Source organism: Candoia aspera, chromosome 8, assembly GCF_035149785.1.
Source record: "Candoia aspera isolate rCanAsp1 chromosome 8, rCanAsp1.hap2, whole genome shotgun sequence".
Classification (NCBI taxonomy): domain Eukaryota; kingdom Metazoa; phylum Chordata; class Lepidosauria; order Squamata; family Boidae; genus Candoia; species Candoia aspera.
The window spans coordinates 46,767,819-46,779,862 of record NC_086160.1 but is presented as its reverse complement, the minus strand read 5'-3'; the positions used below and the strand labels follow the sequence as shown (position 1 = coordinate 46,779,862).

Below are 12,044 nucleotides of genomic sequence, written 5' to 3'. Positions count from 1 at the left end.
GTTGATGGCGTCCATAGCATGCCCTCTCTGCCTGACTGGGTGGGGTGGGTCGATGTTATGGGGACAACCATTATATATAATATAATATTAATATATATATATATATATATATATATATATATATATATATATAAATAATATGGTAGATACATGTTCAAGATCATATTGTGGAAATTGGTTGGCTTTAGTCTAGCCACATCATAAATACCATTAATACTCAAAGGATCCTCAGCTCTTCTTTAGTAGCATGTTGAGTGCCACTAATCTAGGGAGCCCATCACTATATTGTCAATCACTTTCTCTTCTCTATTCATTAGTGTTTTTGGTAAAAATACGGGAGTGGTTTACCATGTAGGTGCATGCTTGCTTTAGCTGGCAACTGGGATGACTTTCACGCCTTGGTTGACCCTGTTGGGAATATTGGCATACACTCCAAGACTTAGGGGGGACATTTGCCATTAGCAAATGATAAAACAGATGTATTTTAGCCAGAATTTAGATTTCAATAGAACTGGCACCAGCCATTCTAGTTGGGGAGGATTGTCTCCATTTGGAGTGTTGCCATTTAATTTCTTGTAACTTTGGAAGAAGTTAGTTTTTTCCCAGATTTAAGTGCATGTGCAGGTTCATTCAAGGAAAGGCCTCCTTTGAGATATCTAAGTTGCCAGTTTTTTAAGGCTTTATGGCTCTATCAGCACCTTGAATTTGTCTCAGAAACGAATAGATACCTTCAGAAACAGTGATATGTATTCCCTTACAACTGTTTGTGACAGCATTTGGCAACAGCATACACCTACAATGAGGTTTTTTTAAAAAATAAATTTATTGAAGTTTTTCAACAGAATTAAAAACAGTACAAATTTTGAATTAAAGAAGAATACAGAAAAGTAACAAGAAAAATAGAAATAGAAATAGAAATGAATGGAAAAGAGAGGAGAGGAGAGGGTTCCAAAGAAGCAGCTTCTGATCTTCTTGACAGTGGTTATAGATACAATTATATTTTATCCTCTCTAAGATTACATCACAATTTCCTTATTTCCATAAACTGCCCTTTCTAATCTTTAAACCCATAAATCGTAACTTCATTCTTATCTTTTTTAGCATATACCTACAACGAGTTTCCAAGGGCTCCCCAGGTTTATTACCAAAATCAAAATAAGAGGTTGCTGGAGTATGGATTACTATCTCTGTCCAGAACTAGTGTAGCCCCATAGTTGGGCAGAAGTATTCTATGTCTCTGTGGCCATCTGAAATTCTAGTGACAAAACTGGATCAAAGATACCTATATAGTTATTCCTTCAGAGGTAATACAACTAGAATGACTATATCTGGGTTGCAAAACTCTGAATAACCATTAGGGGCAGCAAAATGTTTTCTGTATCTCTTTGCTGCCATTTAATGGTTGTCCAGGTTTTTACAGCTCAGATGTGATAGTGCTCAGTACATCTAGAACAGGTATCTACCCATTCTTGAACTTGACAACCACCCACCATAGGATATGGATTTACTAGACTGAATAGATAGCTTGTCCTTCTCCATTACTGTTCCCCCTCATTTTCCCCTCCATAATAGGTGGTTAGCATCCCATGCCCATTGAATATGTTGAACTATAATTTCAGATAGTTTTATCTCCCTAAGTATGTTTTTTTAAAATGTTTACAAACTTCTATAGCTAGCTATATGTACTTTTTATACACGGACAATACTCATATGCAGGCAATGTTCATTATTATGCTAAAATATTTGTGCAATGTTAGTGTCCTCAAATCAGAAAGAAAGAAGGAAAGAACGTTGGTATTTTGTTACTATTATTTTTTAAGAAACTGATCACCTCCCTACTGAATCATACAATCTAAATACAAGGAAAATATCACCCCGTATTTCCATTTTTAAATTTTTTGGTAGAGACTGTATAGGTACACGTATGCCTATGGGTTTTAAGCTGTTTCGAACTTTCTTCATTAATGGAGTCCTTCTGGTATCACTATGTTGAATAAGGTGTGACATATTTGGCAGAAAGGGTATAAGTGTTGCCAGAGGGGATGCATTACCCTGTAATTAGGGTATATTATCTGTGCTAGAATATGAATGCACACACACAAGCACACAGACTTTCCCCTACAGGCAAGCTTATTTTTCTCATGTTTAGATTACGTCAAATCTAGAGCAGCATTCTTCTTTAATTTGGCAAGAGATGCTTTGCAAAAGACACATGCCTGCTTTGCCCAGGGAAAAAATGTAAATTCATTGATGAAGGAAACATATCTTAGCCCTGCCAGTTCTTCATTTACATTTCATATTTTAGAGTGCTGGAAATATTAGTGTAAAGAAATTCTGGTTGGCTGCAAGTGTCTTGGTACTGGGTGTTGACAGATGGTAGCAATGCAATGCAATGCAAATGTCTCATGAATAGGGTGCCAACTTTTTGACCAAACTATTCCTGTGCTTTTAAACAGGTGCTTGATCTACAGACATCTGAGACAATAACTCTTACTTCCATAGCTGTTAATTGAAATATACAAAGGCTATTTCAAATGGTCCTTTTACTGTGCACTATGCTCAGTTCATTATGGTAACTTCATAGCCATCCAGATGAATATATCATTTTTTATTATGCATATGCTTGGTGCGTCACAGTAACTTAATGGGCATCCTGACGATTATATCATTTTCAGTCATAAGCACATATTTTATCTTTCTTTTATTTGTGTTTTTTTTTAAAACAATGGTAACTATTCAGAGAGTCATAATTAGAGAAGTGCAAATTTTTGTTATGTAGATATTTCATAATGCTTTATTCTTACAAATTTGCAAAGAGAGCCCTAGTGCTAGCAATTGCCTTTCCTCTTCTCACTTATTTAACTCATGTATGTTCAGAATAAACACCATGAAAATATTTTGCACACCTATATGCACAACGTTTTAAAAAAAATAAACTCCAGAATTGTGGAATTTTAAAACACTCTGGCTTCATATTCCTTTTCTTTTTATCTTTGAGTACAGGAAAGCTATTTTCTTGTCTAATAGTACTGAGGAGAATAATCTGATTCTGAGGACACCAAAGAGATGTGTAAAAGAATAGTGTGCCTTCTGGCAGATAATGTCCAAGCCATTGCTGTCTAGGAACATGTGAATTTGTCGTAACTAACGTATAACTATAATAAAATGCTTTGTTACAAGTAACATACTTTTTTCATTGTTACAAAACTCAAGGACACTGATATGATGGTAGGGAGATTCAACACTGAAATTCTGGAATCTTTTTTTTAAGAATGTGTCCAAATGTACAAAATTCTGTAATTAAAAACTGTATAATTAATACCAACATAAATTAATAGTTCAAAACCTGGTGAAAGAAGTGAGTCTTTACAACTTTTTTAAAATTCTGAGATAGTGGGAAGTTACTGCAACTCCTGACAGCTGCAGCATAACTTAGTGATAGCGTAAATTTAGACTGCTCAGTGAGTTTCATGCATCCTCACTACAGTCTTGGGAGAAACCTTTCTATATGGATCTCCTAGAGATAATTAATAGAATGAAGACAGGTTCCATGACTTCTGACTATCAGATTGCCTTATATGTTCAATTTGTGCAGTGTGAGGTTCTAAAGGATGTTCAGTATATGTGCCTGAAAAGGCCTTTTATCATCATTGTAGGTCTGTCTCCCTATGAGGCTTGTTCAGACCCAGGTTTTAACTGGTAAGGGGTTTCATTACCTGACATTGCTCATTCTAGTATTTCTTCACATTAGAGGCAGAGATCAGGCTAGCGGCACGCGCCTGGATTTTATTTTGTCCCCCTTTACTCACTCCAGCTAAATGGGAATCCAAATAACCTGCAAAACATCAGGCAGACAAGACTGCTGTAATGGGTGGCCTATCATTGCTCTGGAGTTGGCAGTGCCAAAATAAAATAAAATAAATAAATGTAAGAAACTCTTACTACTTAAAAAAAATAAACAGAAAGGCAAAACATGCATATCAATAATAGTTAAGATAACTCTGGGGGGAAGGAAGCTGGTTGATGGATGCAGGTCGCCTAGTTCACAGCTGCTTTCCCTGGTGCATGGACTTTCCCTCACCTAAACATTTTAAAGCGTCCACAGTAGATCCCAAGAAGAAAATTGCATGTCTGCATTTGTCTCTCGATTCTCCATTATTACTTTTGTTTTGTGTCTCTGAAATAATATCCCATTTATTTTTATTTTTGCCAGGCAAATAGTGTGTGGCCTTCCTAGGTGCCAGCCAGAGAGCCCTTTCTTTCCTTTACAGCAGCTGACAATTTTGGGATGGGCAAATTTTGTCTTCTCCTTGCACCCATCCGGCCATAAATTACCCTTCCTTCCCCAAAAGGGAGGTCCCTCGATGCGAAACTCCAGAAGGCAGAGTATCTCTCTCTGTGTTAATGGTGCATGCCATCTTCAGCTTGCAGGGCTGCAAAGAGTTAAAAGCAGACAGTTTCCAAGTGCCATGGTTTCCCTGTCCCTCCCTCCCTCCCTCCCGCTCTCTTTTCCTTGCCTCCTCCTCCTCCTCCTCCCCACCCTATTTCTGTCTCTCTTCTCCACCGCCTCCCTCTAGTTTTGGCAGGGGATTAAAGTAGCTCCCCCCTGTGGCAGCAGTGACCCAGAAATGAGTTTGATTCACAGAGTCCTTCCTCCATAACAAGTAAAAACGTCAGTCAGAGTGAGAGTCTCTCTCTCCCCCTCGGTGTGTGTGCGTGTGTGAGTGAGTGTGAAGAGAGACACAGTCTGCTCCCATTCTCCAATGCTTGTCTGAACTCATGAGGCAGCACGGAGCCCTTCGCGCAGAGAAACTCCAAGCTGACTGGCAACCATCTCGGCGACAGCAGCAGCAGCAGCAGCAGCAGGTAACTGCCCAGGCAGCTCCTTACGTTCGCCTCTCCGCCCGTCGCCGCAGAAGGAGCTGCTTTGCACAGCCATATTTGATGTGTGGCGGTGGTGGTGGTTTTTTTTTTTTTTTTTGGTTGCTTAGCTTTGGAGTTCTCCAGAAGCAGCTAGAGAGCAATTTAATGCCGAAGGTCGCTGCCTAGTGGAAATAATATAGTACGTCATTAATATGGCGCCAAAAGATTTGCTTCTTGATAGGGAGCAAAAAAAGGAGACAGTTGAGTTGCAGCTTCGCTATCCCATAAGCAACTTGTACATTGCTGGGGAGGAACGGGGTGGGGGCAAGGGAGGAGGAAGGAAAAAATCCGATTATTTTGGAGCGTTTGAGAACGTCCGAATTGGCGGGGGAGGGGAAGGGGAGTTAAGGGCTGGCTGTATTTTCTATCGCTGCAGACTTAGCTTTTGGCAAACCCGGAGCTTATTAAGATGAACCAGATGAATGAACCCGGTGATAGAGTGATTAATAATAATAATAAGAATGACAATAACGTTGGGGCTCTTCCTTCCAGACTTAGGGGCTATTTTTTAATTCATCCAGAGACTTTTGCCACAGTTTTCTTTGTGAGTGAAGAGGACGGGCCACCCTAAAACGCATCCACGCTGGATGATAGATCAATCGTAACGGGAAAGTGAAGCGCGTTTTATCAACTTGGAAGACAGATGGCAATGGCAGAGCACAAGTCCTTTTTAGACAGCTTTAAAAAGCAGGGGGAGGGGTGTCCAGAGAGCCAGGATATGTCGCCGTGTCATCCACATGTTCGGAATACCCATTGCGTTAATTCAAGGGCAAGGAGGATGCAGGGGGAGAAAGGGGATAAACACCTTCTATTGACAAATGCCCCTCTCCTCAGCAAATCGGATTTGGTTCTAAATTTGTTTGGAAGCCGCGGTGCGGATGCTGCCCAGAAGTATTTTATTCTTTGCCAGTGTAGTCGTGAACTTAGTGCAGATGAGGCATGGTGTTTCTGGAGACAAGCATTTTAGGGGATTTTTTTAGTAAAGAGGGCACGTGGATTCTTAAAAAAGCAAAACACCCCGGCACCCGCACCATGAAACCCGAAATGCTTTTCCCGCGCCTGTTGGGCTGCAAGTTGGAAGACCCCGAAAGTGCACGTGTTAAGGAAGTGTGAGCATATGGCTATCATGAAAACAAGGGGTGTGTGGTGTATTTAGCAGCGGAGCGTGTTGTTCAACTCGTATTCTGCTGGGTGGCAGCAGATTGTCGATGCTCAACGCTGCTGCTGCTGGCGTAGATGATTAATGCGGGGAAAGGACGGAATGTGGAATGCTGTCCTGGGATTCGAACCTCTTTACAAGAGCCTCATTTGCTATACACGTTAGCTCCCCCGCCCCCGTAAGAAGGCGGGGTTTTTTCGCTAGGCTGCGCTCGAAGGCAAGGAATCTTGGGTGGCTGGCGGATCAGCCGGTCAACGGGCAGGTGCGCGGCGTCAGCAAAAACCTGAACTTCTCCATTCTTTCTGAGCAATTTTACTCCTCCCATTTTACGCCGAAGGGGAGTCACTCAAATACCTCAACCGTTGCTGTGCATCCGCAAACACTCGCAAGTGGGGGTGCAAACTTTTCAAAGCACTTTCCACCCCGAGGGTCAGAATCTGCTTTCAAATCCCTCTGAATGAGCAGTCGCGGAGATGCCAGTTGCTTCTGAGTAGAGTCGTGAGATGCACGACCGTGGGGCTTTTCAAAGGTAAACGCCGGATGCTGGTGGACAGTCTTTCTTCCTTTCTCCCCACTTGGGAAATCGTACAGAGGTAGTCATGATGGTTATGCAATACTTCATACTAGAAACGTCAAAAGGTGCCCCCGAGAGGACTGATTTGAGCTAAAAATCCCAGATTTGCGACGTTACTTATTAGCGGAGATAAAATAGGTCAATGAAAGAACAGTGGATAGGACGGGCGGAACTCAAGCTCAGTTGGAGGGATGTGAAAACACGTTTCCCCTCTCCGCATCAAGGCAAAGAAAATGGGTGTAGGCGATGGTGTTTTCAAATAGCTACATCTTTGCCACCTAACGGGCCGTGCTCGGCTCCTCCCGCCTCCAGGAGGAGCGAAGTGGGTGGGTGGAAGAAAATGCATCAAGCCTCTTGTTGAAATTAGACAAAGCACTCCGGTGTCTTCCTGCTTGCCCGTCTCCTTCGGTTTTTATCACTTCCTATCTTCGATCTTTGCAAGACGCTGTAGAAGCGTTTACATTGCCAGGCCCCTTCGAGCATCCTTTATTATGGGGGTCATATTCTACGTGCTACCCCTCCCATCGCTTCTCTCTAGCGAGTGAGGGCCAGAGGGCGTTGATTTGTTTGCAACTGCTTGCTGGATGGCTTCCTCTGACGGGGTGATACAGTTTCCAGAACTGTCGAGGAGTGGGAGGAGAGAGACAGGCGAGGTGCGGGTGGGAGAAGCAGGGCCTCGGAGATTCGCGGCTCCTGCCGCTCAATCCACGAACCCTCCCCGCCTTCCTTCCCCAGACATTACAACATGGAGATCAAGGGGGAGGGAAGCAGGCGAAGAGGAGGGGGGCTGCGCTACGGCTTTGAGCGAGGAGAGATGGATTTGGGAAGCGAAGCTCCGCCGGGAGCACCAAGTTTGATTTGCAACCGGGGCTGTGCGGATTGGTGCAGCTGGGAGAGAGGGCGGAGCGGAAGAAGAGAGACTGGAGGATGCGCCGCGGGGGCTTGATCAGTTTCAAACGCGAGACTAGTAACGGCGGCGTTGGTGGCGTGTGGCTGGTCAGCCTCCTCCCCCCACTCTGCCCCCCAAACTCAGTTCGTAGGCCTTCCTCTGGAAAGAAGTATTCTTCCTGTTCTAGCCATCTGCGTACCCTTGGCGATGGTGTTTTAGGGTGTTACTGCATTCGCCAAGTGACGAGATTGAAAAGGTAGTTTATGAAGGACCACTCACATGTGGTATTGGAAAAACGGTTGTGCTGGGTAGACGACTGATAAAGCTTTTTATTAGCTGTTGTCCCGCCGATTCTGATGCTGAAGATGAGAGCGTTCAAATGAATCCTGTGACTGGTCTTCTAAGATCCCACATCCAGATATGTCATCACTAGTAAAGGAAGCTAAGATCCGACTTGAAAGTTAATTCCTTTCATCTCTCAAATAAGAACCCTCCAGCCAAATCAATGCTAAGAGGAGAATCCTTGCTTTGAAGACTTTTTAGGATTGGAATCTTTGTCCCACTCCCAGAAACCTCAAAGTGTATTCACAAGCTAATTCTTCTGGGTACTTAAATTTGCAGAAGTGGTGTAGGTTTTATCTACAACAGAGTGAAATATAGAGCCATTTTAGGTGGATCCTCAGTTTCACTTATCTGAGATGACAATCTGATAACTCTTAAGTAGCTTTATAGGTGGATTAAATTAAATTCTTGTCTGCATTTAAGATAGTGAATATACAACTTCTAATTATTTCATTAGGAAGTTACATATTAGATGTGATACTGCGTTTCAGTCTTCAGAATGTATGTCTTGAAATATTCACTAATCTTATTAACTAAAAATAACATCCAAAGAATAGCAGCTTGGCAGTTGAATTTTTGGATTTATTCATGGGATACTAAGGATACCACTGCGATACATAATCATAAATGCAGCTTAGAATGAAATATATTTCCAGTGCCCTTAATGGAAGCTATAAGCACAACCTAGCATGGACTCACTTGCTAAAGTTAAATCATCATTGCTACAGTTGGCTCAGGTGATCTGGAAAAAGTGTATGTGCCTGTACCATCTTGTGCTGATTATTCAGGCTTGTATGCCTGTTCTCAATGGTAGTTTTATATTGTAAAATATGCCTTGTTCCTCGAGAAACTTTCACTCTTTAGGATATGATGCTGTGCAACAAGAGATGTAGATTTTAATAACAGTCTTCTGTAGTCTGCAATTTTCAGTCCAGTTCTATTGATATTAACACAGATGCTTAAAAATCACAAAAGATTCTTCCTTAGTGATACAGATTTTCTTTCCTGCTTCTTTCATTTGTTTCATTACATTTAATTTCTTCCTGCTTCTTTCATTTGGTATTACATAGCAAAATCAGTGCTGTTAGTGCATGTGGTGGTGACATGGGATTGTTATTTCTTGCTCAAATGGATTCAGGTGAAAACTCCCCCCCCTCCCATCATTAATTATCAAATAAATTGGATGATGGGGGAGAGCTAGATTAAGCTAGATAGATAACATGTAGTCCAGTTCACTGATGCCAAAATCCTTGATAGTTGGTTAAATCAAAGTAAGCCAGTTGCACTCTTTGGTGATCACTTTTACCACTAGACAGAGAAAAATACTTATTTCTTTGACAGATTAATATGTTGCAGTGCCAAAAACTTGAATAAAATATTTCCTGAAGGCCATTAAGCACTCATGTGGATATTTATTATTTTGTGTTTTTAAGCTATTTAAGCTAAACCCCAACCAGGAAGTTCAATTCTTAGCACCAAAATGTTTGAAACTTAGTACTTGGCATAGCTGATATTACTTCAATATATAGTGTGCTTTATAGGGGAAGTATCTCTTGCATTCTCCTTGTGCTGTTCCTGTAGTGGTTCTGTGCAGTTTATTTAGAGGCATCCTTTAACACTGTTATAGTTAATGATTTGTCAGAACTAGAATTATAAATCCTTTTTACTCAGGGGTTTATGGAAGTCATTAAAATTACTCTAAGGCGAAACACAAGTTAAAAAAGCTTTGACCTGCTGATATACATTTAATGTCCATATAAAATGTTTCTCTTTATCCATTAAAAAAGTAATTCTGATCACTTTCAAGCTACATTTTTCCCACATGCTGTTGATCAATCTATCAGACTATTGATGCTGGTATTCTCTGTGTATTAATATCCTTGGGAAATGAAAATAGATTCAATTTATTTTGGGTGTTTTTAGTTTTATATTGATAATGAATAATTAGGACTAAGCCTTACTGTGTGTGAACACATTGTTAATTCAATAGGAAAAGAACAATCCTATTATTTGGTTTGGGCAGTTCCAGTACTTCCTGAACTCCCAACTGGAGCATACTGGCAGGGTGGAATGTGTAATGAGTCACCTGCATTGCCTTTCCCAGTAGGAAATACATTTAGACCACTTCTTGAAGCATGTCAAAATTTATTCAACATTTAGGACAGGATGGAGAGTCATGGGGGCTTTGGATGTGTCGCACTGTCTTTGTGGCTTCCCAAGGTCAGGACTTTCCAGCCTTGGAAAGCAGGTAAGGAGGTAAAAAAGAAAACCTGAAATCATAAATCTCCCTCAAACCTTGGATGTCTTCCTTTGATCTCAAGGGGGAGAATCTGATACATTATTATGGTTGGTTACACAGCCAGATGTTTAGACTGGATTTGGCATTTTTGTGCACCTGTCGAGTCCTTCCCAAGGACCTGAGATAGGAAGATGTTTAACAATATTAAAGGTATCATCGCAGGATGTAAGCTGCTACAAGTAAAGCTGCCTTTTGCAGTTGACAGTGATTTTGTCAATGCTGATGGTGTTCAAGTAGTGCTCCAGATGTTGTTTGATATCTGGGACGTTTAGGGTTTTGTAAATAAATCTTAATCTGTTGACACATGCTTGAATCTATTCATACTCAGGAGTGTAATCAGTGGACATTTCTGTTAATAGCTGTGCTAATTGATTTATTTCTAAATGGCTAGGATAAGTATTTTCTTCAGTGTTCCTTTGTAATCTTACTATTGGGAAGTTGGTTGTCAACCATTTGCATGTTGTTGATTTATTGATGTTACTACAGTCTAAGGCAGAGGTGCATAACTTTTGGGGGCTAAGTGCCTTATGTGGTCTCTGGCATGCTGGGAGCCTCATTACAAAATAATGGGTTTGATTTAATATAATTTTATATTTATATTTCATTACAGTGTAACAAAATGTAATTGTTGTGATTATTTCCCATGTGTTGATCCTTTTCCATCTTTCATATTACAAATAACAATTCAGCAATTTTCAGAAAGCTTTTGAGGGCCACATCCAAGGCTTTTGTGTGAGCATACATGGTCTTGGTTTCTCAGTTGGCATATTCCTGGATTAAAGAATATGTGATTGGAAATTTGAATGCTTAAATTGACCAAAATGCTTAATTTTGGATGAAGAAGAGGAGGTATGACATAGAAATCAAGGTCTACAGCATGCTATCGATATCAATATTCCTCTTTTGTCAGATTATAAGATTGTTACATGATGGAAGCCAATTCAAGATGACTTTGGAATGAATCAACCAAAACAGTCAAGAAGAAAGACTTATATAAAGGAGCAAACTGAGAACTTTGGGAAAAATATGGGATGAGACATGGGATGGATTTTTATGTTCTAGAAACAATGCTCAATCTGTTGGGGCAATTCAGACATTTCAAGATACAAATTAAGTCACCTTGTGCCAAATCAGTACTGGACTTCAGCTGAAGTTTTGTAATTACATAGAATGCTGTCCTACATTAGGCCCATCTATCCCAGTACTGTATTCTGGCTGACAGTAAATAACCAGTATCTCAGACTGAGTGTCTTCCCATCCATACTGCCTTAGTTTCTATAACTAGAAATACCAAGATTCGATCTGGGAATGCTGACATACTTTCTGCACTGTTTCCTGGTGTCGCTTTCTGCTCTTGTAATGAAAAGACAAAATAATCTGTAGTCTGTAAATGTTGCCAGCACAACATGACAGCATTTTCAAGTTTATTGTTTCAAAAGGACAGTGCCCCCCCCCCCAATTTTAAGGACATTTTTATTGTGAATACTGAGTGACATGCATACCGCTGTGTTTCTTATATTTTAAAATATAAGATATTTTTGAGATATAAGATATTGATGATATTTTTCCCCATTACTATTTTATTGAGGAATTCAACATGAGAGTCATGCTGAAGAGTAAGATAATTGAAATCTTACTACAGAGTTTAGGAATTTGAATTATTTTTCTGTCCTAACCCATATGTGACTTTCAGTAATTTACTGAATTCAAAGTACTTTGAATTACTTTGTTCAAAGTAATTTGAATTATTTATTCAAAGTAATTTGAATTAATTACTTTAATTAATTAATTAAAATTGATTAATTTTGAATTATTTATTCAAAGTAATTTGAATTATTTATTGGTGCACCAAAATATT

At 40.2% G+C, this 12,044-nt stretch overlaps 1 protein-coding gene across 4 annotated transcripts in view; it reads left to right on the top strand.

Moving 5' to 3' along the window:
* The first annotated feature begins 4,572 nt into the window (after positions 1–4,572).
* The window catches only part of JADE1 (jade family PHD finger 1), a 67,917-nt gene continuing 60,445 nt past the window's right edge, over positions 4,573–12,044 (top strand). For 3 of the 4 annotated variants that reach the window (XM_063310609.1, XM_063310610.1, XM_063310607.1), the window contains exon 1: positions 4,573–4,860. The gene's annotated coding sequence lies outside the window, so the exon portion shown is untranslated. Of the gene's footprint in view, positions 4,867–12,044 lie in introns of all 4 variants that reach the window. The other variant, XM_063310608.1, reaches the window with a different exon arrangement.